Source organism: Halichoerus grypus, chromosome 7 (assembly GCF_964656455.1).
Source record: "Halichoerus grypus chromosome 7, mHalGry1.hap1.1, whole genome shotgun sequence".
NCBI lineage: Eukaryota > Metazoa > Chordata > Mammalia > Carnivora > Phocidae > Halichoerus > Halichoerus grypus.
Window position 1 is genome coordinate 37,674,413 of NC_135718.1, and position 24,232 is coordinate 37,698,644.

At 44.1% G+C, this 24,232-nt stretch overlaps 1 long non-coding RNA gene across 1 annotated transcript in view; it reads left to right on the top strand.

Annotated features, from left to right (window-relative positions):
* Window positions 1–24,232, top strand: part of LOC118550698 (uncharacterized) — a 258,510-nt gene that overhangs the window by 119,095 nt on the left and 115,183 nt on the right. The window contains exon 2 of the long non-coding RNA XR_013449708.1: window positions 125–228. This is a non-coding gene — a long non-coding RNA (uncharacterized LOC118550698). The remainder of the gene's footprint in view (window positions 1–124; window positions 229–24,232) is intronic.

Genomic DNA, 24,232 nt, shown 5'->3' on the forward strand with positions numbered 1-24,232 from the left:
AAAGTAGATGTCTAGCTCACAATTCTTGCTGAGTATGAATGGGATCATCTACCCTGCTCCATGCCATGGCTGAATGATTTAAGGGAGAGGAGCCTGATCCAAACAACCCCATTTTCTCTTTCAGGACTATGAAAACCTGAGTGGAGATAGAAGAGCCAGAAAGTGTGGGAGCACATTTACCTTAGGAGAGAACCTTAAGCCTGAGGTCCACCGGCTGCTGTATCTGAGGTACTTGGCCTCTCCTCTGAGGTCCTCTCATTTCTGCCATACTTCTTCACTCTCGTTTCTACTCATTGTGTCCTCTGAACTCAAGAGTCTGAAAATTACCACAGCCAGTCCCCTGCTGTTGGCCATGCCTGTTAGATATGCCCCTCTAGCTTATCCATGACACAGCTTGACGAAGCATTGCCAGAATCCAGGTTTCTAAGCTCACTTCTAAGCTCCACCTTCACCCCCTTCATAGGTCACAAAACCCCAGCTAGGAAATAAAATGAAGATGGAGGTATGTGGGGTATCTGCCTTTCTAAAATCCAACAAATTTGCTCATAGATCCTTCTGGTCCATTGAAGTAAAATATTACCCACTGTATTCAAGAACATATCTAAAGGCTCTAGGATTATTATTTGGAACTGAGATATATGCACTCATTTAACATATTTAATAATGATTATCATTTCAAGTTTGTGCTTTGTGTTAATGATGGTAGGTAAACAAAATATGGATATTGAGTCAGTCACAAGGAATTTAACATATAACACTGATTTACTTGTTAATTGATGAAATCATTATTTAATTTTAATGGCCATTCCTCCCTTCAGAAAACTTTATAGAGAAAAACCTCATGACAAGGCATGTGTTGGGGGAGATCAAGATAGGAGCAAGACATAGCACTTGTTCTAAGGGAGCTGAGGTGGGGAGTCAATTCTAAAAAATATCAATATGTGTTGATAGGCATGAGAAAAGACTTGTGGGCATGAACTTGATAAAGTAAATTTATACGGGCATAACTGAAGGGGAGTAGACTAGAAGTTTCTTGCAGTCATGCAGGTGAGAGATAGTAATCTACACTACAGTAATGGTAGTGGGTATGAAGAGACATTGGCAATTCCCAGAGATACTGAAGCACTAGGAACTACGGAACTAAGTGATTGGAAGGGGTGGGGGCAGATGGTGAGGGAGGAGAGTTGAGGGTACAGACCGTATTGCTGAATTAGAGAGCTTGGTAGATGGTGGTAGAGATAAAGATAAAAAAGAACGTTTGTGTGGGAAGTTTGTTTCTGTTTCCTCACAGGGACTGGTTAGATCCAAGTGGAAATGCTGAGTAAGTCTGAACTTAGGAGAGAAATCTGTGCCGAGCACCTGATTAGAGACTCATTTTCTATTTTTTTTATTATGTTATGTTAGTCACCATACAGTCTCATTTTCTAAAGAGATGGTAATAAAGCCATGCAACTGGAAGAGATCACCAGAAAGAGTGATTCAGGACAGAATGAATAGTTTAAGGATCACCAAAATTTAAAAGAAAGTGTGGGAAAAGGAATATGGGAGATAAGTGAAAAAAAAAGACAAAGAGATAGAAGAAAAAGTAGCAGAGTGTGGTGTTAAGGAAGTCAAAGAGAGTGTTTGGATTAGAAAGGAGGAATCATCTCTTTTGAACGCTACTGAAATGCAAAGAATGATGTATACCAAGTTCTTAATTGATGACTTCTATTTTCTCTGAGCTGTAGGAGAGAAAGTGTTCTGAGGAGACTGAGTTTCAGAGGTTTGAGAACAGAATTTCTGGGCAACTTTCCAGCCTGATGTAGGAAGCAGGATGAGATAATCTATGTAATGTGCTTTGAATAGTGCCTGGCAAAGATTAAACTCTCAGTAAATGTTGGCAGCTATTATAATGGCACCAAATTGTTCAGCTTTGTGGTTTTTCTCTAACAGTGATTAGCACCTGGAATATAAGCACAAAAAAAGTTGGACAAATGCATTAATTCCGAGGGGGATTTTTCAAGAAGTGAAATGGAAGAATAAGGGAGTTGTGAAAATTGGCAAATGTGATAGAAATATTGTTCTGTGGAATCTTAACTGGATTAAAAAAAAAAACAAACAAACAGAAGACAAGAGAAGGCTGCTAGATAATGAGAAAATAGACAGTTCCTGGGCCAGAAAGTCTTGATGATATTACAACACTCGTGCAATGGGAGTAATTAAATGAAAAGGACTGAGGATGGAAGGTTGAGAAAGTGTGGGATTTGTAAATTTTGGACTTACGAATTCAACAGTAATCGATGATGACAAAGTTCTGGGGAGACAATGGAAGCAAGTTGACAAAGTGGAATGGGGTGAAAGTCATTGAGCTGATTAAAGGACTGAGAATGCAGGTGTAGGGCTTGAATGTTAAAGTCATGTGGGGGTGGTAGGACCTGGAGGTAAGGGAGTGACCAGGAGGCTGGCAGATGGCAGAGGTGGTAGCGAGAAATAGGGGATATATCTTAGTCTGTTTTCCCCAAAAGCAAAGCCTGAAACAGAGACTTGAGTGAAAGTTCTTTATTGGGACCTAAGGGGTAGGAGTAAGGGTCAGGAAGTGTGAAGCAAGGGAAGAGGAGAAGCCATACGTCATGCTGGCACTGCTTCAGGCAACTGGTTGCTGGATCCCATTGGACAGTTTAAGGAGCCACGTGAAAGGGATCTCAGGATCTTCTCTATGGAAAGAAAGAGAGGAACATTTATCCATTGGATCCCATCCCCATTAGTCAAAGAACCCCTGGTATAGTGCTATCACCCCTAAATTTCTGGGTTGAGCATCTGTGAACAAAGCAGTTTGGACAAAGAGAAACAGTGGGGCAGGAGAAAAGATGCTTCCAGGTTGTACCTGCGTGAAGGATGTCAACTTCTACAGAGTACTGGTTGGTCCATAGTGGCTAAGAGGGAGGTGAGGCTGAGAGCATCTGAAAGGATGCCCAAGAGGCATCTATTGCAGGCCACCCCTTGTACCAGGCATAGCTGTTCATTCCATCCATTTAGTCCCACCTGTCACAAGTCACCTTCAAGGTAGTGGCCTGCAATCTCAGCAAATATTTAATTTAAAAGTATTAGTGAAACAAGCTACAGTCACTACTGCATCTGGCTATGTGGCAATAACTAGTATTCAATGACTATTCCTCCACCACTTATTCTAAATTTCCCTCCCCCTTGGCCAGCACTTGGGCTGGTCTGGGTCACTTGCCTGGAGCTGGAAATTTTACCTTCTTACCCAAAGCATATAAGTCCTTGGTTGTCTTGCCCTGTTACCTGGAAGTTGCTGCAACTGACTGTTTACCATCCTCAATGGCTGTGGAAACCCCAAGAGATGCACCAATAAATCACCTGGGTTCTATATAGGCCCTCTCTAAATCCATTACACAGGAGAAGCCCTAGCTCCTGAAAACAATCAGGATCCAGAGCCCCCACCAATAACCTCCCTCCTTCTCCTCCCCTCCTCCTCCCCTCCTCCTCCTCCTCCTCCTTCTTCTTCTCCATACTCCTCTTCCTCTTCCTCTTCTTCTTCCTACTGGTTCACTGGCATTAAGGGTCCCAAAGCGACCAGGTGAGAGTTCCAACTTCAAGCTGAATAGAATCTTTATTATGTTCACTTAGAGATAAGCCTCTCCCCTGACCATCACTGTGCTGTCCTATGAACCAGGGTCTCTGATATATCAAAGCCTAAGGCTGTGTGACAGGAAGCACAAATTCCACATGAGAGTCGGTTACAGTGAGGGCAGAGGCCAGTCTTACTTCTGTACATTGCTTGATTTCCCTGATCTTCTAATCAGGTTCTTCTGGGCTCTGACCCATCAGTCAAGCCATCAGCTCTTCCCCGCAGTGATGTGCCTAATACCTCAGACTACTTCTCCATACAAATTCATCAGCCACATGGGTTCTTGTTACTCTGCCTACCAGGAGGATTTTCCTTTACTCTTGTCCTCCAGGGACCCTGGAGTGGATAGAATACAGTAGCAGTCTACTTCAACTAGTTAGCACCAACTTATGCCAACTCAGGTGTGGGGGCAGGCCTAGTTAGTCCCTCCTCTGGCAGCTGGCAGCAGGGAAGCTCCATGAGTCCATGGATGTGAGTAGAAGGAGAGACACTGGTGCCACAGTGGCAGTGATGTGGGAGACGGGGCCATCGATTTATGTAATGTTCTCTTCCTTTTGGGTCTGCATAGATCAGATCTTAAATGTACCAGTTCCTCTGTGCAAGGATTGCTGTTGTACCCACCCAAACTTGTGACATGTGGGACATCTGAGTACAGCCAGGCCCAGCTCCATGGTACTTTGGTCTCCCCTGGCTCAGAGCTTGTTTTTACCAGGGGCCCAGTGACATGCCTGGAGCTGTTTTTCAAATAGTGAGTAGCTTTCAACCATAGAAAGGTGACCCTGCTCCAGCCCCCTCGGAGTCTGTGAGCCAGCTCTGCTACAGGGACTTTCTGGATGCTCTGCAGAATCCTGTTCCACCAAATACTGAGGGGCAGGGCAGTTTGCACACAGCTGGACCTGTGGTGGAGTCTTTTCTTTCTCTGGGCCCCACTTAAAACTGGCAGCTTACTGGGTCATCTGATAAATGGGTCAAATCAGTACTTCTAAGTGTGATCTATGATGTGTCCCAAATCCACAAGGCCTATCAAACATCATCTGCTTTCTTAGTGGTGGGAAGTACAAGGTGCAACAGTATGCCCTTTACCTGAGAGGAAGTGTCCCAGCGTATCCCAGACCACTGGACTCTACTGACTTCACCAGTGGGGCAAACCCTGGTGGGATTTATCTCCCATCTTTTGGCCCACATGTGTCCTTGATTACATCTAGAGTATGTTCATGTTTTCAAATCAGAGAACTCTGCACTTCATGCCTATTAAAGGTCAACCAAGTTATGATTTACAACATTAGGGTTCTCAAAGGCCAATTCACTTATTTCCAGCTGAAAAATGGGACCTTTAAGGTCTAGCCTATATTCCTCACAGTTTTATAATGAGGGTCATATGAAATGATATACACAAAACACTTTAAACTGTAAAGCATTGTTCAAATATTAAATGATTGATATTACCCTTCCTTCCTTCCTTCCTTCCTTCCTTCCTTCCTTCCTTCCTTCCTTCCTTCCTTCCTTCCTTCCTTCCTTCCTTTCTGAAGGTTGAGAGAGAAATGGATTAGTGGTGTTCAGAAAAATCTTGGGAATAAAGCAAACAAGGGACTGCTCTTATTTATGCAAGCCTATCCTCAGGATTCCCTAAGTCCTAGCTGGTGACCTGGGATTGATAACTGAAGAGTGAAATAGAGCATTTCCAAGGTCTGACTTTTTAATTTATCTCTCTCCTTTATGGGGATACTAAATTGTAGCCAAGTTGTAATGAAACTCATCTTGAATAGAAAGTTCGCCAAGTACTTTATGAATTCTATATTGCATGCTTAGCCGGTTATTCCATGAAGAAGGCTGTGAGGGTCGATGCCCTTGGTGTGGGCCTTTGAGAAGGAGGGCAAGGTCCACATACTCTCAGCACCGGCACACTATTTCAGTCTGGGAGCTTGGTCTGGGATGGATTAGATTTTCCCAGGCTTTCATTTCTCCTTGAGTAGAAGGTGTGCCCCAGAGTAAGCAATTTGACTTGGGAGCAGATGGATGGCCAGGTGCATGGATTCCTAGGAATAATGATTGGAGCATCATGACAAGTTGATGACAGTGGCACAGGAAGATGCTCTAGGAACAAACCTGGGGGATTTAGCTGTAGGAATGAGTTCCGTCCAGCCTCATTTGCACTATTACTGGGCTGCACCCAGGTTGAAGATGGGGAGGAGGCCAAGTTGCTCCCTTGCAGGTCGGCTTCCTGGGAACAGATATGTGCTGGAAATCCAAGCCTTCCTCCTGCGTGAAACTGAAGGAAATAACTAGAAATTCAGCTTCAGTGTGGATGTTGAACAAGTGTGACTTGCAAGGTACACTTTCAAAACAACTTTTATTGTCAGTGTGTTGATATTTATTTTTCCTGGTAATGTAGGAATCTGAAAGGACACAGGTACATTCATAAAGGTACATGAAAATGAATATCCAGTGAGAGAGGATGGGAGAGCAAAAGTCAAACTATTCTTTCCACAGCTTCATGGTTTTGGGCTGCTGACATCCAGCCTGACCTGAATCAAAAGCCCTCTTCAGAAAGCAGTGTCAGTCTTCATAAACACTTAGCTGTCTGAAACTTTGGTGTAGTATATCTATTTTTCCCAAAATTAATTTTCGGACTCTTGGAAAAATCATGGCAAGTTAAAATAGCGAGGAAAAATACATTTGTTAAAGTTTAGGAACAAATTTGATGGAGTATTATTACCTTTTCTCATTGACAACAATTCTAAAGCTGGTCTAGCAAATGGAGTTTAGTCAAATAAATCCAACAACATCGTAAATATCTTGAGAAAACCAGTTTTCAAGCGGCTGCCTTCGGCTCAGGTCATGATCCCAGGGTCCTGGGATCAAGCCCCACATCGGGCTCCGCGCTTGGCGGGAAGCCTGCTTTTCTCTCTCCCACTCCCCCTGCTTGTGTTCCCTCTCTTGCTGTGTCTCTCTCTGTCAAATAAATAAATTAAAAAAAAAACAAACAGAAAAGAAAACCAGTTTTCTTTGTATCATACTACAATCTCAATTTCAAAGCTCCATAGTGCTATAACAAACAGGACTAAGGATTTTTGCTGGTGTCTCAATGGAAATATCATTTTATTGCATTGTAAGGAAAAAATACATGTACTCTGTGAAAGAAGAACTTCACATATTTGTAAATGTTCCCAATACTTTTCTACATTTCTTGGGATTACAATCTAAACAAGAAAACCCATAGGAATCATTTCACTTGTGAGCCTGCAGAGAGCTCCCGTCTTCGCTGGGTCACAAAGCATGTCCTCAGAGACCAGTGTGGTGGAAAGGCCCACCACAAGGGCTGAGTCACACGGGCTGGCCAAGAGTCCCAAGGCTTTTGTTTATTTGCTTTTGACTATGGGAAGTTATATCACCTTTGTAAACCTGTATTTTCATTTGTAAAATGATGATAAAAAATAGCACCTATTTCATAGACCAGTTGTGAGAAGTGATTATAAATGTGAAGTGCTTATTAGCATAGAACTTAAAACTTTGAGGAGAGTTGATAAATGACACCTTTTTCTATTTTTATTATTACTATAAGGAACATTCATCAGAAGCTGAGTGAGTTGTCCTAAATTGAAATTATAAAGCACTTACTTTGTGCGAGACACTGTGAAAGGCTGGCCCATCACAAGTACCTGAAAGGAATAGCAGGATGTGGAGGAGCAATGCTAGGACACCTGGGGAATATAAAAGGCCCAGGCACACACACACAGGTACATGCCCCAGAAGCCCGTGAACACCCACACACCCACACATACACACCAACACACACACCAGAGCAGAGCTCTGCTCTTCAACATTTCATGTGCTCCCCGCATTCCCCAGCCTCCCTTGCAGGGGGTTGATGTTTTGGACAACAGATTATAAGTGGAAGTGACAGGGTCACTTCTGGAATGAGCAGGTAAGGGCCAGCATGCCTCCTCTTTCCCTGCTATCAGGACCTTGGAGGCCATTGTCCTGGGTCACATAGCTCAAGGTGGAGGGGACTGCCAGAACCACATCAAATATTGAGAGCTACACCTTTGTGTGTGGAGTAACTGAGGTATTGGGGTTAGTCATAGGAACTAGTCTCACTCACCCTGAGACATTTACCTATAACCTAACAGGGCAGAGCTCTAGAATAAACTCTTGGCAGAGGCAAGAACAATATCCAATGGTTGCTCTTATTAGATATCTCATATAGGGTTGATTTTCAAAAAACATCATACCTATTAAGATGTACCCCTGGAAAGACCATGATGGTGAACTGTTGACGTATCCGTCAAGCCTGTATTTAGAGAAACTATTTTCATCACCATAGTGGTTATACTCATAGTGGTTGGAAATCTCTGAGAAATGGACTACTTCCCCATCTCTTTCTGGCCTTTCTGGTGATTGAGGCTAATGTCCCTCCCTAATCCAGATGTCCAGAGCAAGGGATGTGGCTTCTTGGAAGACAGGGAGGGGCCTGTGAAATACCAAAGGAGTCCTGGTCACAGGTAGAGAATATGACAAGAAAATTGGGGATGGGCAGGGGTGTTGCTATACAATCTGTGGGAGACCAGTGGAAAGTGGCAATCTGGGATCCAGGCTATGGATGGCATCAAGCAGGGTCAAATGCCCTTACTGGTGATTGAGAAGAGGGAAGAGGCTGGTGGTCACAACTGGGCAAAGTGCTGGTTCAGGGCTAACTAGCCAATGAGTACAAATGTCTGTCTATTACAAGCTGAATATCTTATGAACACTATCTTTTCTGATCTTCCTGACAACTTTATAAAATAGGATCGATTACATTTTAATAGTAAAAAAGCTGAGGCTCAAAGATGTTAAGTAAGTTGCCTGAGATCACAGAATTATTAAAGATTCAAAGATTCAAATTTGAGATTATTCAAGATCCAAGACAGATTTCTCAGACTCAAAAGCCCTTTCCTCTTTAGTGTATTAACTCCCAAGAAGAAGGAAAGCATGAAAAAAAGGGTCATTACCCATGCTACTTGGCAGGGCGTGTGTTGGAGCTTCAGCCAGGAGGAAGAGGAAACGGGGAATAGGTGTGGTAGATGCAGGCAAGATCCAAGCCAGTGTCATTTTCCAAGGGGAAATCTGTTCCAGTAGTTGGGCTAATAGCAAATGCTTCCAGTAAACACAGGTGGAAAATGAAGGTAGCACTATTCTTGTTCTGCCTGATCTATTTGGCTCCTTGCTGGAAGTATAGGGCGGTGTCCAAGCACTTGAGAAGGGGTCTGGTCAGGACTGGGCGGGGCATCAGTCCTCTACCTGGATCCCTGGGGCAGGGCTCTAGTCCCAGTGGGTGGCCTGGATTCAAATGAGAACATGGATGCGACACCCGGCACACTGACTAGGGACGCGGCGGAGCTCAGCAGAGCTTTGACTGCAAGGGCTGTGACGGTGTCCAGACTTGCCTGCGGGCCATGGGATGTGGACAGGCAGCAGTAGGGTCTGCTCTTCTGGCTGGTGGGTTTAAGTCTCCAAATACTTGGGCTGCGATAGGCCTGCAGCTGAGGGTTTTGCACAAAGTCAGCGACTGACAGAGGTTCAGAGGTAACAAACATGGTTCCAAGTTGCATGTTACATTTCACCCTATGTGAGGGTTCAATTCTGAATGGAATTTAGGACCGTGAGAAGTGAGGACTGAGGATCTGTAAGGTTGGGAGCTTGGCTGTGGACTAGCATGAAGATGAAGATGAGCCAGTTCCCAAAGACTTAACTCCAGGCAGATCCCAAGAAGGGTGGGACGGGAGATAAAGCAGCCATTCTTCAGATACCTACCGACAGGCTGTGGTGTGAGTCTCCAGGAGCCCTACGGAGGGGGTGCCTCCAGCCTTGCCTTTTGTTCCATGTAGACACACTGGTCTAGCTTCCGACTTTCTGGTGCAGGACTGACAGTGAAGGGAGGGCCAGCCTCTCCCTCCCTGCTGCCCCTCTGCAATCATCTTCCCCAGGACAGGACATGGAAATACACCCGCGGCCCCCACCACCATCCTGCCCAGTCTGGAAAGGGAGACCAGGGAGGAAGAAAGGAGAACACTTGTTGAGAAATGATAGCAAGACAAAGGTTGAGAGGGAGCAGTGGAGACCAAGGGAGAAAGAATGGCTTTCTCTTGGCAGTCCAAAGGCAATGCTGATATGTTAAGGTGCTTTTATGCATGCATTTCCCAGGTTCTGGGGTTTTTAATCATAAAGTTTTACTTGAACTATTGAGTAAGGAGGACTGATGGAACAGCCGAAAGAGCCATGCTTCACGTACCACCTTCTAGGAACTGGCAGGCATGGTGCCTTCGAGAGATGTGTTCGGGAGTCTCCAGAGGAGGAGGAGACTCAGGTTTAGGGAAGCACAAAGATGTGTGCAGAACTGAGTAAGTTAGGACCGAGAGGGTGATCGTTCTTTGTTGTCCAGCCTGCTCCATCCCACAAGCTAGAAGATGTGGCTATTGAGACGGAGAAGTTGCTAGTCCAAAGGGAGATGTGCTGTGGGTGAGGGTAAAATACACCCCACATTTCAAAAACCTGGAGTGAGAAGAAAAATGTAACCTATCTCAGTAAGTTTCACGTATGTTGTGTATTGAAGTGATGTTTTGGATATATTAGGTTAAATCAATATTATTATTAAGTCATTTTATGGGTTTCTTTTTGCTTTTTAAAATGTGGCTACCAGAAAATTTAAAGTTATACATGTGGCTTGTACTATACTTTTCTTGGACAACACTGGTCTATGCTCTTCTTAAAGTTCCAGGAGCAGAATATGAGAACCCACAATGACAGACAGACAGACGGGGACACACACACACACACACACACACAGAGCTGAGAGTTCCAGGCAACTCTAGCATCTGGTAGATAAATCTGAAACGTTATAAATTCTCAAAAATAATGCAGACCCCTCCTCAGCCCTTGGTGACTCCTTGCTATTGATCAGTTTCCCCCTTTTCTCTTGGTCATCAGCCCCTCCATTCCTGATATTTCTGCTCCCCACATGTCCCTCCTCAAACTTAGGCTGTTTTCCACTTTCTAAAATGCCACCATAGATTCAGGGTGTGAGATGGGCTGGGAAAAAGCAAACAAGTACTTACATTTTGGGAATAAGAAATTGTTTTTCCCAGACTGTAGAAGAAAACATAATGGGGCTTTTCTGCATTCCAGCTGCAATGTTGGATCTGGCAGGCTGGCTGCTCTCGGATATAATGTGAAACATAACTCAGTGGTCATTTCAATGTGTAAAAAGTTCAGCAGTATTGTTGGAACTATCATCATAAATCAGGAACAACTTTCTTTAGGGACTCTATTGCCACTTGATTTAGTATTTCCTGGCAACTTGCCTATCATGGAATGAAGCCACGATTGCTTCCTACACAAAATGTTATCTGTAAAACATCCCGCCAGAAACCCTCAGAAAGAACGCTGACCAGCTTGCGGGTTTTGATAATCTATGGCTGCTCTTTGTATTGAGAATAAATTTGACAATGGGACTCATTGTTAAATTGGACAATATATTCCCTGGAACAGCTTCCAAATTAAAATGGGGTTTATACAGTGTTTTATATACCACGTGTTCCAAAGGAAAGAAAAGTGAAATCTTTCAGTTCCAAGAAGAAAATTCAGCAAAATATGTATACTGTGAAACATGAGAAATTATCCTAAGCAACTTTCATGCTAATGTGTTCAGTTATTGTAAATACAGGGGGAAATGTAAATTGCAGAGAGTAGAGGAGCATGACAGTCTTGAGTATAAGACGTTGGGGAATTTCTTTTAGGTTAGTTCTGCGAGGATGTGCCGTTCCTTACAAGTAAAGGAATGATTTACCTGGAAAGTACTAGGAGTGAAGGCTGGAAGAATCTCAATACCCTGTAGTTTTGCCTGGCAGTGTGGTGTCGGGGAAGGGGTTGGGGGTGGGTGGGCTGGGCCTAGGAATTCAGTGGATGCAAATGCTGTTTAGTTCACAGTCCTGCAGTGGCACCAACCCCCAGACGGCACTTGTGGGCCATGAACTCAGGAGCTCAGGTCAAGGATAGTACTCTGCAAAGAGCAAGGACACTTTCCCAGGAAACAGCCAACACCCTCCAAAACTTAGAAAAGGCGATTGAGCAGAGATGCAGAGCTCTGTGCAGGGCTATCTCAGAGTGGCTCACTCCGTAGCTCCCTGTCTTCCCCAGGCTGCTGAATCAGCAAAGTAAAACCTAAATCTATCTTTACTTCCTTTTCCATTCCCTTGGGTTGGAACAATTCAGACTGGGATCTCAACTACTGGTTTTGAACAGATATTGGACTCCTTGTGTAACAATGAACATGCGGAGTACAATCGCCAGGCAGGTGAAAAGACAGGACAGGTCAAAAGAAGGGACTGCTCTGAGGAATCAGAGAATGTCTTCCTATGAAATATAATTTCTGTAAGAGACAGGGGAAGTCTTAAGGACACTCCCGACTTGTGTTTCCAACAAACTTCAAAAGGACATTTCTTTTATGAAATTCAAGTAGAGAACTATAAAGAGAAAAACAAATTTTGTTCATTTCAAATTGAAACGGAGGGAGTGAACAGCAAAATAGGTCTTGTAGAAAACAGGTAAGTTGGAGCAGAAGTCAACTTGGACATCACAAAACTAAGAGATAAAGGATAAAAAGATACAAATATGGGAGAATATATAAAAAGCATGGACAAGAGATATTGTTAATATATAAATATTAGGAATTTTTTAAAAAAAATATTTATTTATTTATTTTAAGTAATCTCTACACCCAGTGTGGGGCTTGAACTCATGACCCCAAGATCAAGAGTCCCACGCTCCCCCAACTGAGCCAGCCAGGCATCCCTATAAATATTAGGAATTTCAGAAGAAGAACCAATAAAACTGGAGTCATCATTGAAGATCTGTTTGGTGGAAATTTTCCTGAGCTAAACAACACTTGCGTTTTCTAAATACCAGACAAAATTAACAATAGGTTTTTTTTTTTTAAGATTTTATTTATTTATTTGACAGAGACATAGCGAGAGAGGGAACACAAGCAGGGTGAGCGGGAGAGGGAGAAGCAGGCTCCCCGCCGAGCAGAGAGCCTGATGCGGGGCTCGATCCCAGGACCCTGGGACCATGACCTGAGCCGAAGGCAGACGCTTAACGATTGAGCCACCCAGGTGCCCAACAATAGGTTTTTAATACCTAGACTTATCTTGGTTATTCATTTATTTATTTATTAAATTTTATTTTATTTTATTATGCTATGTTAGTCACCATACAATACATCATTAGTTTTTGATGTAGTGTTCCATGATTCCTTGTTTGTGAATAACACCCAGTGCTCCATGCAGTACGTGCCCTCCTTAACACCCATCACCCGGGCTAACCCATCCCCCCACTCCCCTCCCCTCTAAAACCCTCAAGAATAAAAACAAATTCAGTGAGGATCCAAGCAGATAAAGCTTACCTCCTCCCACTTCTGCTTTAACACATGAAGACAATGATCATTGTCTATTGGAGTGTGAGGAAAAAAGAATTGTGGCCCAAATGCGATTGTCAGATAAAATGTGGGTGCCAGGCAATATTGCTGATATCCTATACTAAGAAGTTATTTGGTATTTATCAGAAATGCAAATTTAACTAGGTATCCTCTATTTTTATTTGCTAAATCTGTCACCGTCAGCTCCTGTGCCTGGCCAGGTTGCTATGCATATCCTAGCCCAGCAGAGTGACATTGTCTTGTACACAAGAGCCCCAAAGTACATATCCCATAGGAAAAAAAAACTTACTTAAATAATTTTTAAGTCAACTGAGTGAGGAATCAAAACATCAAATTCAAGAATGGAGAACTCATGATGTAAAAGACTGGTGAGAAAAATAGTCAAACAGATAAACACCTCCCCCCTCCCCAAACAAACAGCCATTAAACAAAATTAATGTAATTCTCAACATGATATTAAGACATAACGAAAATGCCAAAAATAATTTCCAAAAGAGGACATGTGACTAAAAATGATAATTTAGTAATGATGATCTAGTTCGGATTACCCACTAAAAATCACTAAAACAAGGAATTAGAGGGCCAGAAGATAAGAAGGACAAGCTGAGTAAATTCCTCATATTATACAAGAATAACCAGTTGAAACTGATTTATTTTTGCTAATGAAAATTAGTGAAAATAGATTCCAATATATATTTATTAAATATCACTACTAATAGAATAAAAATTGTAGATCTGATTTCCAAAATCTCAAGGGAAAAGTTAAAACAATAACTATAGTCAATCTAGAAAATTAAAAAGAACTATAAAACAATATAGTAGAAACAAAACTAAGCATTATAAATTTTGTTAATAAAATGGTTGGAAAGAAATGTTTGGAATCAACTCTCATTTTGAATCACAGACTCATATTGGGTTAAAAATAAAGTATAAATGTTGCATTAGTGTACCCAATCAATACAAAAATAATAAAAATAAGGCAATGGGTAAAGATATAGTGGAGAACCCAAACCGAAGGAGAGCAGGAATGGGAACATAAAGACAGGGTGGAACCCAAGGGTGAAACAATCAATATGATAAAATAGCATTATATTTATCCCACTAAAAGAAAAAAATCCACAAAGAAGATATGACAGGGTTGCACTTTCCATGATGAATATAAAAGTATCAAATGTAGTAAAAAAAAGTTTTCAGCAATACAAGGAGAAAAAGAGAAATGCTATTGTAGTGGGCTATGTTAACATCTATTGGGATAAAAAAAACCCCACCATCTGTTGGGACAGATCAAGTGCAAAAAAAAAAAATATGAATACATATGTAGAGGGTTCAAACAGTGTAACATATTTGTATCCCAAACATGGAGAATGTATAACTTTTTCAAACATACTTACAACATTTCTATAAATTGATCACAAAAAATATCTTAATAGATTCCCAACCAGCAATTAAAATTCCATCAATGGGCCCAGGTTTTTGGTAGTGTCGTTAAACTACCCAGTGCTGTGGAGAGATCCTCATGATGATGGTTATCAGCATCATAAAACTCTGACCTAGAGCCTGCACTGGGCATGTCCTCTGTAGTGTGCCCTAGACTGGGAGATCAGGGGAGTTTTCGTCAGTTGTAAAAGTACCATTTCCTGATCCCCAGACTTTTGTTCTTTGTCCAAGTAGCAACTGTTGACTCTTCAGTCAATGATGGAACCAAAATCTAGTTAGCATCTCCGGGGTAAATCATTTCTACTTCCAACACAAACACAGAAACCCGTACTGACCCTCACTCCTGCTCCAGATTCCAGACTTAGTCACTTTGGAGGGCTGCTCAACTCTAGAAGAGTTGTGTTTCAGAAAGAAAGATTTTTATCGTGGAGCCTAAGTTGCTCTGGAAATATTAGCTGTGTAACCTAGGAAAGGCACGTCTCATTTTGAGAAACATTGCGGGAACATGTGTGATCTTTATAGATTTATAAAGTGATTTATAAAGTGATTCTTCACTGCACAAACCAACTCAAGGGACCTTAAATACTCAACACTGTTAGTATGCTGCAAATCAGATTAGGTTTCTGTGCAACTTCTCTGGAATATGTTTAGTACACAAGGTAGAGCCGATGGGCACCTAGGAGGAAAAATCATTGAAGCTCTGCACGGCTGTCAGTGGAATGTGAAATGAAGAGAGCATGTGTCAGGAGGAATATGTGCTTAAGGACAAAGTCACCTGGTGCAAAAAGAGTAAATTATTTTAAATAAGTAGATAATTGAGAAATAGCATGGAAATAGTTCCTCCAACATAGGGCAAGGGCTCTAACCACTGATGTGGCAGTGACTTTGTGTTTGTTTTTTTATTAAAGATTGATTTATTTATTTGAGAGAGAGCATGCGCACTCATGAGTGAGTGAGCGAGAGTGGCGGGGTGAGGGGAGAGGGAGAGGGAGAGGGAGAGAATCTCAAGCAGAATCCCCGCTGAGCTCGAAGTCCAAGGCGGGACTGGATCCCATGACCCTGAGATCGTGACTTAAGCCGAAATCAAGAGTCCCACGCTTAACTGACTGAGCCACCCAGGTACCTCATGACTTTGTGTTTTTAAGGAGCTGAACTCCTTGGCTATCCTCAGCCAGGTTAGTTGAAGCTGAGCAAAAAGAATGGCCCTGGAAAGCACCTCAGCCGCTGGGGTTCCTGGGTTCCCGAGATTGCAGGAGTCCTGCTGGTCTGGGCAGGTCCCCTGCTTGGCAGTGACTGAGTTGAGTTCACACACTTCGCGTCTGAGACATGCACGCCTGTTTACATACATACACAATCTCACTGAGAGCTCCTTTGAATTTAAACACTTAATATCGGTTCTTTATAACTGTGTGATTTCATTCCACATGGTGGTGATATTTTTTTCTCCAAATAAGGACTCATTAGATGGTAATAAATAAAGCGGTCTGGGCGTAGGAAATGCAGTATCCTTCCCCCGGGGTTATTCCAGGGAAGCAGGGACGGAAGCGAGCCTTGCTATTTCAGGAAAGCTGGTGGAGGCTGGATCGGAGGGCTGGTAGCTGGGCGGCAGCTGTCTTCAATCTTGCAGCTTTAACTGAGGGGAGCTGCCAGATTTACATTGTTTAAACACTTAACTAAATTAGCTATGAAAAGAAGGATGGGAGGAGCCCTGCTTAGTGGGGGAACTCAGGCCCTCTGGCTTCACACACTACTTTACACACACACACTGACTTTCCTTAGTGTCTGCCCGGAGGAACTGGGGAGAAATTGTGTGCTCCTTATAGCAAGATTAAAAACAACAACAATAATGAAATGCCTGTTTTGGAAAGCTGCGCCTGGCAGGGGCTGGTCAGGGCTTCTGGGCTCAGGGCCTGTAAGCCAGGCTGAGGGTTGGAGCTGGACTCTGACTCAGCAGAGTGAGGACTGGTCTAGGGCAGTGGATCCGAAAACCTAAGGACAAGAACCTGGGGGCTCCAGTGCTGGGGATGGGAAACACTGGGGTAAAGGGAGGTGCTGTAGGTCTGGGTCTCTGAGGCTCTTTGGAACCACCCTGGTCTACTGGAGTTTTAGTTTAGCTACTGCTGATTAGGAGACAATTGGACACGTTCTCAAGGGAGAAATTTGTAAAGGGGGTTGGGTTATTGATCCTGGAATAAAAGACTTTGCAAAGACATGGTCTCCATCTCTGAGGACTCTCATGGAGGACCCTTGAGCGGCTGAGCTCCATCTTCAGCAGGTGGAAGAAGAAGTTCAATCTTTTAGCCAGAAAAATGCTCTAGGCTGAGGAGGCCTCGCTGAGACCAAGGCATGTTCTGGGCCCCACTTGACCTCCCGGGTCCCCCAGGCTGTGCCTGGGCATGCTGGGGACCCACTGCCTGAGCTATAGCCCTCAGAGATCGAGGTGTGTGCACCAGAAGATTAACCTGGCTGTGTGTTCATGTCACTGGACTATGGCCAGATTGGAGCTCTTCCTGTTCCCATTCCGGGGGATGGCAAGAAAACTGGTGTCTATGTTTTGGGGCCTGAGGATGGGCGAGGGAGCCTTTGATAAAGCTGCATAGGTCCCAGAACCATCACAGGTCCCCAGTCTGTAATTTTCTTCCTAAACTGGTAGCAGAAGTTTTCCCGATTGCCACGGCTCTACTCTGGGCTTGTGACAACCTCAGTCCAGGTTCCATTTCTGCTTGTGCTTGCTGGATGACCCTGGACATGTTATTTGGTCTGTCAGAATTTCGGTGACCTCATCTATAAAGTAGGGAGAATAGTGGCTAACTCGGTGATTGTTGTGAGGTTTAAAAATATAAGCGTGCAGACTGTATGTCTGTAGCTCACACACCCCAGGGAGAGGCACATATCGAGATCCTGGGTTATTATTGCTGTTGTTCTCACTATTTTAGGTGATTGCAAATATCTATTTTTCTTCTATGTCACCAGCTTTTTGAAGATAGGACTTAGGTCTTATACATTTTTCTATAACCCAGAACTAGTTCCGAATTTGGCACGTAATAGTCGCCCAGGGAATATTTATTACATAAATTAGTAGTCCATATTTTAATATAATGTACTAATAATTACAGAAAGACCATCAACATAATGAAGTAGCTTTGAGGTAACAATAAAAATAATGAGCAATTACTAATCGCATCCTTTGTCCAGACACTTCACATGCAGTACTGAATCCTCACAATAACTCTCAGAGAAACTACTAAATCCATTTTACAGATGGAGACATCGAGGCTGAGAGTGTAGATAGCTTGCCTAAAAGCCTATAGCTTGGATTTGAACCCCCAGGGATGTCTCACGCCACAGCCTGTGCTCTCCACCACCAGGGGACCAGGCCTTGGGGCAGGTCTCATTTTATCCACAAGATCTGCATGCAATGGGAATGGCCCCCAACCCCCAAGCCACTTCCGGGTCTGATGCAGCACTCCATCTAGCCCTTACATGGAGCCCTGCAGAAACCATGTTCCTTAACCCAGATTCTAATCAATAGCCTCACACTTTCTATGCATGTCCTTGCTGAGTGTGACTGCATGGAGAGCATCTGTTTGGGAGGCAGGCCACCCTTGATGGGTTCCTCTGCTTCCTGTCCCCTCAGGGCATTGATTTATGGCACACAAACAGTGAAAGACCCAACTGCATGAGTCTTGACAATCATTATTATCATCAGTATTCCTTTGTGGCCAAGAACATTCTGAAAGTAAAGGTCCTCCTCCTAAGTGAAACTCCTTGTACAATTCTGGGGTGTCATTCCCTTTGAAGGCACTCATCACTTGACTTTAGCACATATACTATGACTAATTTATCTCTCAGAAATACATAGAAAAAATGAAAATGAGATTGACTGGGAAGTCATCTTAAATACCTGTTAATTTGGATGTGTTTACTAGACTTGAGCTAAACCGACTGATTAAAGATAGAATTACATTTAAGTGACAGGCTGCAGATTGTGTTATCTTCATGAATATCAACAGGTTCATTTATTTCGGCTTGCTTTGAAGCCACAGAGCTCAAAACCAGAGCTGCCTGTGTGATTTGTTGCATATACTGCACTGCCATGATCTTGCTGAATGTATTTGTTAATATCCTTTTTATCTGTGCTATTTTCCTTAGTGGGCTGGAAGGAACTGGGATAAAAAAAAGAAAAAAACAGATAAAAACTTCTCCCCAGAAAATTTACCTACAAAATAGACTTCTTTGATATTTTAGTAGCAAAACAATTTTGCATGGAGAGCTCCTAATATACATTTTCTTATATATATATATACATTTTTTAAGATTTTATTTATTTGACAGAGAGAGACACAGCGAGAGAGGGAACACAAGCAGAGGGAGGGGGAGAGGAAGAAGCAGGCCCCCCGCCGAGCAGAGAGCCTGATGCGGGGCTCGATCCCAGGACACTGGGATCATGACCTGAGCCGAAGGCAGATGCTTAACGACTGAGCCACCCAGGTGCCCCCATTTTCTTATATTTTTATACAAATTTCTTTTTCCCCCCTCCTTCAGAGGAACCGAAATACCCAGACATATTTGTGAAGGTGGTCGACTGCTGGGAGGGGTAAAGCAAGAGGCTAGAGCAGGGGTTGGAAAATTTATTTATAAAAGGCCATAACATTTTTAGTTTTTGTCCGCCCCTACCCCCAAATTTTATTTACAAAACCAGGCAGATTGGTCTCTCAAGTGTAGTTTACCATCCCCTATTCTAGAGAGTTAGACTTCAGTTCAAGGCTTGTCTCCACCACCTATCAGCTCTGAGTGACTGTAGGCTGTAAGCCTCACTTTCCTCATCTGTAAAATGGTCATTATGACACATATTTTAAAGCTGTACTGAGGGTTAGATGAAGTGTAGTGCTTCTGAAGCACTAATTAAATGTGTCCCCCTAGAATAGAAAAGAAGGGTGATCTATACCATAAATGAAATCAATGCAAGAATTTTCTGGTGGAATTTCATGACTATTCTTTGGTCTTTAGACTTTGTCTTACTGAAGGATTAAGGAAGAAATAATTGCGTGGGATTTATTTATTTACTGAAAAGATAATGTTATAGATATTTTCTCCTATATTTCTCATCAATGATGATCTGGGCAAAACAAGTTCTCAGACAATCTTGTCTTGCCCTGAAAGGTTTTTATGTTGTTTTTACTTCAGGGATACCGTCAATCACATTACTTTCCTATTTTTCCATGGCCACAGGGAAGCTCCACATGAAATCTGGGGCTCAACTTTCAAAACTTTCAACAGAAGTAATAATTTTATAATATTAATCAAAATAATGGTGGGTACTTTTTATTGGGCACCTAGTAGGTGCTTGGCACTGTTCTAGGTTACTGGGATATGGTGAGCCACATGACTCGCATGCTCCTGATCTGTTAGAGTGTATCTTTTAGTGAAGGATCTAGATAATAAACATGGTAGCAGAAATATTAAATAATTTCAGAGACTGACAGAGCATCTGATGAAGATAAAGCACCATGACATGATAGTGATGGGGGGGTGCTTCCTAGGAGTGATCGGGAAAGGCCTCTGAGGAGCCATGTAGGACACGTGTAGCGTGTTGGGCCCCTGCAAGAAGGACAGAGGAGCGTCACCAGGGTGGTCACAGAGATGAAGCTGAGTGCGAGTACTCCAAGAATTGCTGGGCATTTCAGTATAATCAGAAGGCTCCAACGACCTCCCAACTGGGGAGTCTGGAAGCCTGGATTTCCACCACACCCTGAACTTGCCTCGTTGCCAAAATGACATCTCTCCCCTACCTGCTACTCCTCTGAAGTCTTGGGATCACCAATGCTCTCCCAGTGGCAAGTCTAGTGGGCTTTTTGTTCAATTTAGTGAAAAACTTTACATACAATAAAATTCACTCTTTTCGGTGTCTAGTGAATATTGATGGGTGATAAGAGTCGTGTAACCACCCCCACAACCAAGCACAGTTCATTTGAATTCCCCATCTTATTATCCGCAGAGCATCCACACAATTGCCCGTTTTTCCTCCTGACCTCAGCCTGCCTCTCTGGCCACCAGCTCCTGGTGTCCTGTAACCTTTTCTTAAACACTAGTTTTTCTCCAAGTTTCATCCTCCATCCTTTTCTCCTCTCATTCTGTATGTTTTCCCTTGAGGTCACCCACCCACCCCTGGCTCCAGTTGCTAGCCCACTAACAGCCTCCCTTCCCAGATGCCCTCAGGGACCGTGTGAGTCCTTACCTCCCTCCGGTCAGTGCGCAGGTCTGTTCTGAGTGGCGACTTTCCTTGACTCCCTGTCTAAAGCCGCCTCTGCCTTCCCAACTTCCCAGCTTTCATGTTCATCTTTCATAGCTCTTCTTATGCCCCATGGTGCAATCCATGGATTTATATGCTTATTGTCTGTGTCCCCCACTGAAGATAAGCTCTAGGAGGGAAGGGATTTTACCGGTTTCGTCACATGTACAGCCTCTAGAACCAGGCTTGCTACACAGTAGGGTTTAATAAACTATTTGTTGGATGATCGAAAGATAGAATAGTAATCTATGACCTAGTGCTCCTTTGGACATCTCATTCTGATGCTCCTGGTTCCTCAAAGGCTCCTCGCCCAGCACCGTTCCCCAGCATCACTTCCCTCTGGGGGCAAGAAGGAGCCGAGTCATTTGACCAGGGATTAGGGCTCCCAAAGCTGGGGCTGCTCTGGGGAGAGCCGGACGGGGAACATAGCCCAAGTGCACAGTGTGCACAAACCCAACCAGGGAGGTTCTGAGGCACGAGGGCTGAGGGATATGCCTCAAGAGGGCAAAGGCGGTGTCTGCAAGGGAAGGGCCTGAAACGTGGATTAGGATGTTATACCAGGATCCATTGCCTCTTGTGGCAAACGAGATACCAGCTCATCCTTGCGGGAACAGGGAATTAAAGAGCCTGAAAGAGACCGTTTAGTTTTGGGAAGCACATTGGTGAGCTGTTGTATTTTCCCTCCCTTGTTGTGCTCCTCCTTTCCTCAGGCCAAGTGGGGAGCTTTGAGATTAGTCCGAGGTCTTGAATCTGAGTCTTGTACAGCATGTGGGGCTTCAGCCATATCTAGGTCTGGCTGCCTCAGGGTTGGCCTCATGTTCTACATTTTGTCAAGGGGTAAGGGGTGCATGAGTGTGCCCCTCTACCAGATGAGACCCAGCCTGGAGACACCTTTGAGACTTGCCCAGCTGGGCCACCCCCGGGGCACTGGTATTCCAACAGAGGCTCTTTGCATGGTGGGTTACCAAGGCCCAGTCAGGGGGGCTGGAGGGGAGGGAATTCCAGAGTCAAGGTTCTCTGGGGAGTGCAGAGATCACCCCAAGGGACCCTAGGGAGAAACACCATTGGATGATGGCAGTGCCTACCAAGTAAAACAGTCGTAGAACACCTCACCTTTCCTTCCTTGTCTTCCCCAGACCAGGGGAGTGAAAAACTTGGCTAGCAAAGCAGGGAGAGGGATGGGGTGGAAACACCAGGCAGGGTGGGGAAATAGAGCAGGTGTGCACACTGGGCTTCAGCCTGGGTTGGAGCCATGCTGAGGACAACTTCCAACTTTAAGAAGTTCATAGTTGTGACTATTGCAGGTGACTGGACACTTAGTGACTGAAATGGGACTATATTTGTGAGAAGTGATCGGAAAAAGTCTTTATTGTCTGAGATAACCCAACAGATGCCACGACTTACTCCAGGAACAGCAAGGAAGGAGCGAACGTGGTGGATTAGGCAGTGAACGCTGCTGGTGCTGTGTGATTGCATGGATGGATGAGTTGGATCCTTTCTACCCACTTTGAGGGGAAGAGACGCAGCTGCTGAGACCCCGGGACAGAGGCTTGGGGAGAGCAGGAGGGGGGAGGGGCTAAGCCTGAAGCAGGAAGGGGGTTATGACAGCCTGCAAAGGTGTTGTGGGCTAAATTGTGTCCCCCCCCCCCACCAATTTCATCGGTTGAAGTCCTAACCCCTAGTACCTCAGAATGTAGTCAGAGATTGGGCATTTTAAGAGGTAATTAAATTAAAATGGGGCTATTAGGGTGGGCCCTAATCCAATCTGACTGGTGTCCTCATAAGAAGAGGATATTAGGACACAGACGCACACACAGGGAAGACCATGTGAAGTCATGGAGGGAAGACAGCCATCTGCAAGCTAAGGAGAGAGGCCTCACAAGAAATCAAACTCCTGACACCTTGATCTTAGACTTTTGCCCTCCAAGACTGTGAGAAAATAAATGTCTGTTGTTGAAGCCACCCAGTCTGTGGTATTTTGTTATGGCAGCTGTTGCAAACTAATACACCTCCTAACTATTTATTTTCCTGATTTCTCTTGGTTATTCTTGTATATTTAGTCTTGTTATTTAAAAAAGATACCCAAGTTTCTATAAAGGAAAACGTCAGGTTCTTTATTTCTAAATGTCTGTCTCAGCTCACCTCACTTCCACGGGGCTTCATCAACATTCGGTGCTCCGTGAGTCCTTGAACAAAACGTTTTCATGGGGAGAAGACTCGGCATCAGAGGGGTCCAGCACAGAGGATGGGATATAGGCACTGGGCGGAAGAGGCTGCTGGCACCGTGGATGTGGGCTCTGGAGTAATAGCAGGGTGTGGGAAAGTCATGCTTTAACTTGTTTGGTGACTATCCCTCAGCCTGACCTGCTGATTGGCAGCTTTTGGAAACACATTGCTTCGGGTCCCTACAGGAACTCAGGCGGACTATCAGGAAGACGAGGCACCTTTCAGCCCCACAGTCTCACAGGATTTATTACCAGGAAGCACGATTTTCACAGCTGGAAAACAGAATATGGACCGGGGTTCTCTGTGGTCCTGGGCAGCCCCTTGCCTCAGGGAATATTCGTTACTCCATGCCAGGCCGCAGGCCTACCCACACCAGACCTGGGAGGGAGCGTGGGTCATGGATATTGATCTCAGCTGTTCTGAAGAGTTTTCTTAGTCCTTTCTATCAATTAAAAAAGATCCAGGGCACATTATTAGATTCTGGCTAAACTAAACCAACCTCAGGATCTATGGACCACGTGTCACTGATCTGTTCCCTAAATGAAGCTTCCATGAGTACTTCCCATTCCAAACCAAACTCCTGGCATCATCTTGCTTTGCTGCCTCTCCAAAGGGAGTGAAAATCTGGCCTTCTCAAATAGATGTTGATGGACATTAGTGACTAGTGCAAATTTTGGTGTGGATTCCATAAATAACATAAATTTTTTTTTTTTTGGGGGGTGCCATTCTCAGGCAGCCAAACCCATCCAGAAAATAAAGGGTGTGTACTTGACCTCTGATCCAGAGACTAACCTGAGGGTGACCCTGAGCAGATGACCTGTGTGGCCTCAGCACTCTCTCATCTTCCCACCCTCCCCAGAGTGGGGTAGCAGGGGCTCAGCTGCCACACACTGGGCACAGAACCCGCCTGGAGGTGTGCTCAGGTCTCCCCATCTGGAGACCCCTGGAGACCACAGGAGGATTTGGGACCAGAGGAAGCTTGAAAATAATCTGATTTTTAACAGATGAGGTATAAAATGTGCTGCTTGTGTGTAGTTTTAGAATAAAACAGTTTCTAAAGCTTTTAAATGGAAGGAGATAAAAGAATGCCCATTGTGAAGGCACTGGGCACTCAGAGGAGGAGGCCATGCACAGCCAAGCTGCTAAAACAAGCGAAGCTGGAGGGCTTCCTGCACCAGAA